The sequence below is a fragment of the Tenrec ecaudatus genome, chromosome 16 (genome assembly GCF_050624435.1).
Source record: "Tenrec ecaudatus isolate mTenEca1 chromosome 16, mTenEca1.hap1, whole genome shotgun sequence".
Lineage (NCBI taxonomy): Eukaryota > Metazoa > Chordata > Mammalia > Afrosoricida > Tenrecidae > Tenrec > Tenrec ecaudatus.
The window spans coordinates 69,086,330-69,092,079 of NC_134545.1; the positions used below are offsets into that span (position 1 = coordinate 69,086,330).

The 5,750-nt window shown below is 44.4% G+C and overlaps 1 pseudogene; it reads right to left on the minus strand.

Moving 5' to 3' along the window:
• Positions 1-876: 876 nt before the first annotated feature.
• LOC142428996 (BTB/POZ domain-containing protein 1 pseudogene) lies at positions 877-1,941 on the minus strand (annotated as a pseudogene).
• Between the last annotated feature and the right edge of the window lie 3,809 nt (positions 1,942-5,750).

Consider the following 5,750-nt stretch of genomic DNA (forward strand, 5'->3'; position numbering starts at 1 on the left):
CCTTGCCAGCGGAAGCAGGCATCTGGCTAAGGCAGCTGCACTCTGGTCTGACCATCAGAAAGCAAGAGACCTGAGAACTAGAAAGGCGAGGGTCACAGAGCCATTTAACCCTCTGCCCTTCAATTAACCCCCCATGTGTTTATTGGCCAGGTTGGCACAATCAACTTTCTCAGCAACTTACAAGTTCTGTAGTTCCAACACAACAGTGGCTCCATGGGAGGAAGATGAAGCCATCTGCTTCCATAAATATTAGTAGCCTCAGAAACATCATATAAGGTTATTAGTTGTTGGAATAGACTTAAAGGCAGTGGATGTCTTTAAAATTGTTTGTATGGTTCCTTTCAGACTTCATTATTCGGGTTTGTTGAAAGTTCAAGATGTTTGCCAATATTTTCTAATAGTGGGATTCAACCTCCAACTTCTCTTTCCCAGTGAGTCTTTTTTGTTTTTGTTTTTTTTATATGCACCTATCTTGAAGATTTTTTATTTTTGTCCTCTTATAACAGGACCCTGAGGTATTATTCTTGCAGTATTGATATAAAGAAAGGGCTCGCACTGAACATAGAACAGGCGTTTAAAGAAATCTTAGCTCCAGTTCTGTAAAGACAATGTTTGATCCATTAGGCTCTAACACCTGGCTCATTGGCAGTGGACAGCCGAATAGAACTCACCTAAGAGAAGGCTTAACAGCCCAGTTCTTTCTTACTTTGTTTCCTAAGAAGTCGCTCTCACTCAAAATTCAGTGTGACCACGATGCCTCACTGACATCTTAACTCTTAAAATAAACTTTGAAATATATTGAAGTATAAAATAAAATGCTGGTTCGGTATCTCCCACAATATGAGGATAAAGGCTAAGTACTACTGCTGCCCCAAGCCTCGCTACGTTAGGACAGGCACCTGATTCGGTCGCTGGTTCCACTGTAACCCCAACGACTCTCCACCTGCTGGAATCGGTTGATGCTGCATTCTTTCCCTCGGAGGCAGCATCTCGGTCGGTCGATGTATTCAACTCGGGGTTTAGGATTGACGGTAAAATGAAGAAAGAGAGTGACCACTTCACGATCTGACAGAATTCCAGATTGAGCAGGGCCTGCTGCAAACTCCTCAATTGTCATCAGTGGGAAACGGATTAAGGAAAGTGCTTTTCCTAGAACTTTCTGTTTGTTTCCGAAAGCCACCGGCAGCTGCTGTCTCTGACATTCTGCTTCTGCCCAGCGCACAACAGCTCCGAAGAGGTGCCTTTCTCGGCTACTGAGGGTGTCTCTTTCCAGGACTGCACACAGCGTGTCTATATCAATGTCGGTAAACCCTTCTGCGCTTATTGCATCCACGGTGCTTTTGTCGATTGTGTCGAGACACAGACTGGCAAGTTGAGGTTCATCAAATAATCGAGCCTGAGTAAGAAGCATGAAGGCGTTATCCGCTCTGAGATGTTTGGTAAGGAACTCCACACAGTGTGCTTCCAGGGCTGGGACTGCGTACTTCTTAGCAGTATAGAGTGGTCATAACTGTTTCGGGGCCAATCTGAACTTCATCTGAACATAGAAATCTGAGCAGCGCCAGGAAGGCGGCGGGCTCCACGTCAGGCAGCTCGATCTCGGCCGACGTGGTGGCCATGCCGCCGTTGAACATGGCGTCGAAGATGGTGCTGCCAGCCGCCAGCACGAAGCGGTGCGCGGGGATGCGCTGCGGGCCCCCGGCGGGGGAGGCGGCGGCGCCGCGGCCTTTGCCCAGCACGAAGCGCACGTCGCTGAGTTGAAGAGGAAGGCGAAGCGCTCCTTCAGCGACGCCTTGGTGGCCTGACAGTTGTAGAGCGGCTTCCGCTGCAGGGGCAGCACGGGCCCCGGTGGGCATGGCGGCGACACCGAGGGGCCCGCCTCCGCCTCCACCTCCGGCCCGGGGCCTGCTCCGTGGGCACGCCCTGCCCGATCCTGGCCATGGTCCATGGTCCAGCAGCGCGGCGAGCGTTCCCGGGGCGCAGGCCGCCCCTCAGGCCGGCGCTGCCTCCCTGCCTTCCGGGAAAGGCGCTTCCCCTTTTTTGTTTGTTTTTTTTGTTTTTTTTTTTTTTTTAACAATTTATTGGGGCTGATACAATTCTTTTCACAGTTCATACATATACATACATCAATTGTATAAAGCACATCTGTACAGTCTTTGCCCTAATCATTTTTTTCTCTTTTCTTCTTTTACATTTTATTAGGGACTCCAACAACTCTTACCACAATCCATACATATACATACATCAATTGTATAAAGCACATCCATACATTCCCTGCCCCAATCATTCTCAAGGCATTTGCTCTCCACTTAAGCCCCTTGCATCAGGTCCTCTTTTTCCCCCCCCCCTCCCTCCCCTTTCCCCCCTCCCTCATATGCCCTTGGTAATTTATACCTCGTTATTTTGTCATATCTTGCCCTATTTGGGGTCTCCCTTCCCCCCTTCTCTGCTGTCCCTCTCCCAGGGAAGAGGTCACATGTGGCTCCTTGTAATCAGTTCCCCCTTTCCAACCCCGTGTTTCCTCGAGTGGGTCAATAGTGGGTATTAGAATAAAGCAGTGGTCTCAACCAGAGTTTGTTCATGTTGAGAGGAATTTTAGCTAACACGTTAGGGAAGTTCTACTGGTCTTTAGTGGATAGAGGCTAAAGATTTTGTTAACTCATACAGTGTGTAGGACAACTTGCACAAGAACTAATTATTTATGCTAATATAGAAGTTTTAAAAAACACTGCCCTTGACTCAATTCTGACTAACAGGGACTTTATAGGAAAAGGTAAAACTGTCCCTGTGATTTCCAAGACTAACTATTTACGGGAATAGGATGCCTCATCTTTTACCATTGGAACTGCTGGTGGTTTTGAACTGCTGACCTTACAGTTAGCAGCCCAACTTGTAACCACCACACCACCAGGGCTCTCAAAATATTAATAGTCTAGTACTTATACATGAAAATGCTTCTGGTGTCTGGGGTAGGTACCTAGGATGTTAATCAACGATGTCAAGAGTCAGTCCGTGGGGGAAACCAGGACCTACACTAGTACAGGTCTGGTAAGTGTAATTGTATGGTTAAAATATATAAAGATTATGGGAAAGTCATAAAGAATAAGAGAGAGGAAAGAAAGTAAAATGAAAGAGCCACACATATTTCATGCTAGCATACTCATCTCAACCCTTCTTGGTGGTCCACATGGAGTTGTGGGAGGAGATGAGGGCAGGAGAGAGAGAGAGTGATTTATTTCTTACCAAGGCTTATATATCTTTTGGGGGTGTGCAAGCCCCCTGATTACAGGTAAAGACATGCACCACAGGCAGGGGTTGTTCTATAGGTAGTACAGTAATGGGAGGGGGACCATCACGGGGTGTACACACTATAGGAAAGGAGGATTAAGGGTACACATGTGCCAAGATGGGCAGATACTAGATTCATGATGGTGGCCTAACCTTGCTTGTCCTTGAGCTGGAGGCTTAATTTATGCTAAGTCATCAGGGGAAGCAATCTACTATCCCTAAAGGTAGAGATTGAGCCCCACATATGGCGGGACAGAAAATATTCTGCTTGCTCTGGATGACTGATGTCTTCAGGGAGACAACTTGACAACCATTTACCATTAGTTGAAAGCAGTACCTTAGCTCTGACCCATATTTGGGGGAAAGCAGCTGGGGACCAGTCTATTTATATCCCATATCTATCACCTTGCTGGTATGGCTTGTCAATAGCCTTCAGCACTGCTCCTTTTTAAACACTCTATTTCCCAAAAACTCTGTAGCAAGTATTCTTTAGAGAAAAAAAATGCACTACTCATGTGCTGTCAAGTCCATAAGTGTGTCAATAACTTATGGACGGTCCCTACATGGACATTTCACTATTTTCTGCACGGCTCTTGCTGTCTCTTGCCTTGCCCTGCCCACCACCACACTTCCATCAGTGCTTAACTCTGACCATTCCTTAACATGTCAGCAAATCGGCCTGATATCAGCTTCCGACACATATTCCAGATACATGATGTTCAAACTGCCAGATAACATTAAAAATTAGTATTTTTCAATATCACCTGATAATACTATTTATTTTATTTAATACTGTCAAGTACCTAGGTCAATTTGATATTGTTGAATATTTAATGCTTCATACAATTCAGAAGATCATGTTTCCTTTTCCCAGTTAACTCGCTGATCATATATTTTTAATTTCTAAGTTGAAAAAGAATCTTTGGCTTATTCAAGAACAAATATTTCCAAATTATTACACAGAATTTGGACTTGAGTCATAAGAATGTCTGATGCAAGGTTAAAAACTAACCTTATTGGATTTGAAATAAAATTTTATTTTCCCTAATGCTCTACCCTCTTCTCCAGTCGGTTCTATTATTTGTTGCAATGACCACAAGGAACTTACACTGTTCATGTGTTTTGTTTTGCTTTTTATGGAAAGTTAAAAATCAGTCAAGAGGTGCTCAGGATATAGTTTTTCAGTCAGGATATGTTACAAGGATCCTTTAGGGCTACTAATAAATGCATGGTGGACACATCATTCATGATGCACCTCAACTCAAATACACACAGCTCCAGATCCCTGGGATAGCAAATCCAGGTCCCCAAATTAAGTGTCCAGAGCCACCCTGATCTACTAATCAGTCTAGTGCCCCCCCTCAATACTTTCAGGATGGACAACTGCTTTGTCTCATGCTCTGTAACTCCTCTGTTGTCCACCCTGTCTGCAGGTTTATTCTGATCCACAGCAGCCCGATGCAGGGTTTTCTAGACTCTAGACTACTGTAGAAGCAGACAATCTCATCTTTCCCTTTTGGAATGGCAGTTGGGCTTGAACCACCAACTTGAGGATACCAGCCCAATAGTTCATTCACAGTAGCACCCGTGGTTCTTTGCAATTATTGCATTAAAAAAATGAAAATAAATTAAAAATAGTACATGGGCTATGTACTTGAAATATTTGCTGGTGCAGATCAAGGATCACAACCTTCAGGACGGATTAAAATGCGGCATAAAAAAAAAACAACACTAAAATCTTGACAAATGGACCAATAAGTAACATCATGAGAAATTGAGGAGAAAAAAAGTGAAAGTTGTCGAGGATTTCATCTTACTTGGATCCACAATCAATGCTCATGGAAGCAGCAGTCAAGAGTTCAAACGAGACATTGCATTAGCTAAATCTGTCACACAGACCTGTCAAAAACTATTGAAAGGCAGGATGTTACTTTGAGGATTAAGGTGTGCCTGCTCCAAGCCATGGCATTATCAATTTCATTATATGCATGTGAAAGTTAGATGTTGAATAAGAAAGATAAAAAAGAAAACATGATGCATTTGAACTGTGGCATTGGCAAAGAATACTGGAAGTATCATAGATTGCTAAAAGGAAAATCCCATCTATGTTGGAAGAAGAATGCTCCTTGCAGCAAAGGCGGGTTAGACATCATCTCACATACTTTGGACATGTTCTCAGGAGAGACATCCCCAGAGAAGGAGATCATGTCTGATGGGTCATCAGAAACGGAAAGGCCCTCGACAGGATGGATTGACACACGGGCTGCAACAAGTGGCCCAAACATAAAGTCAGTTGTGAAGATGGTGCAGGCCGGGCAGGGTTTTGTGTTGTTGTCACAGGGTTGCCATGAGTCAGAACGAACTCAAAGGCACCCTATGAAGGCACCAACAACACAAGTTAAGGACACACAGGAATCCCTGACACTGTTTGTATAATTCTGATCTCCATGCCCAACTGTGAT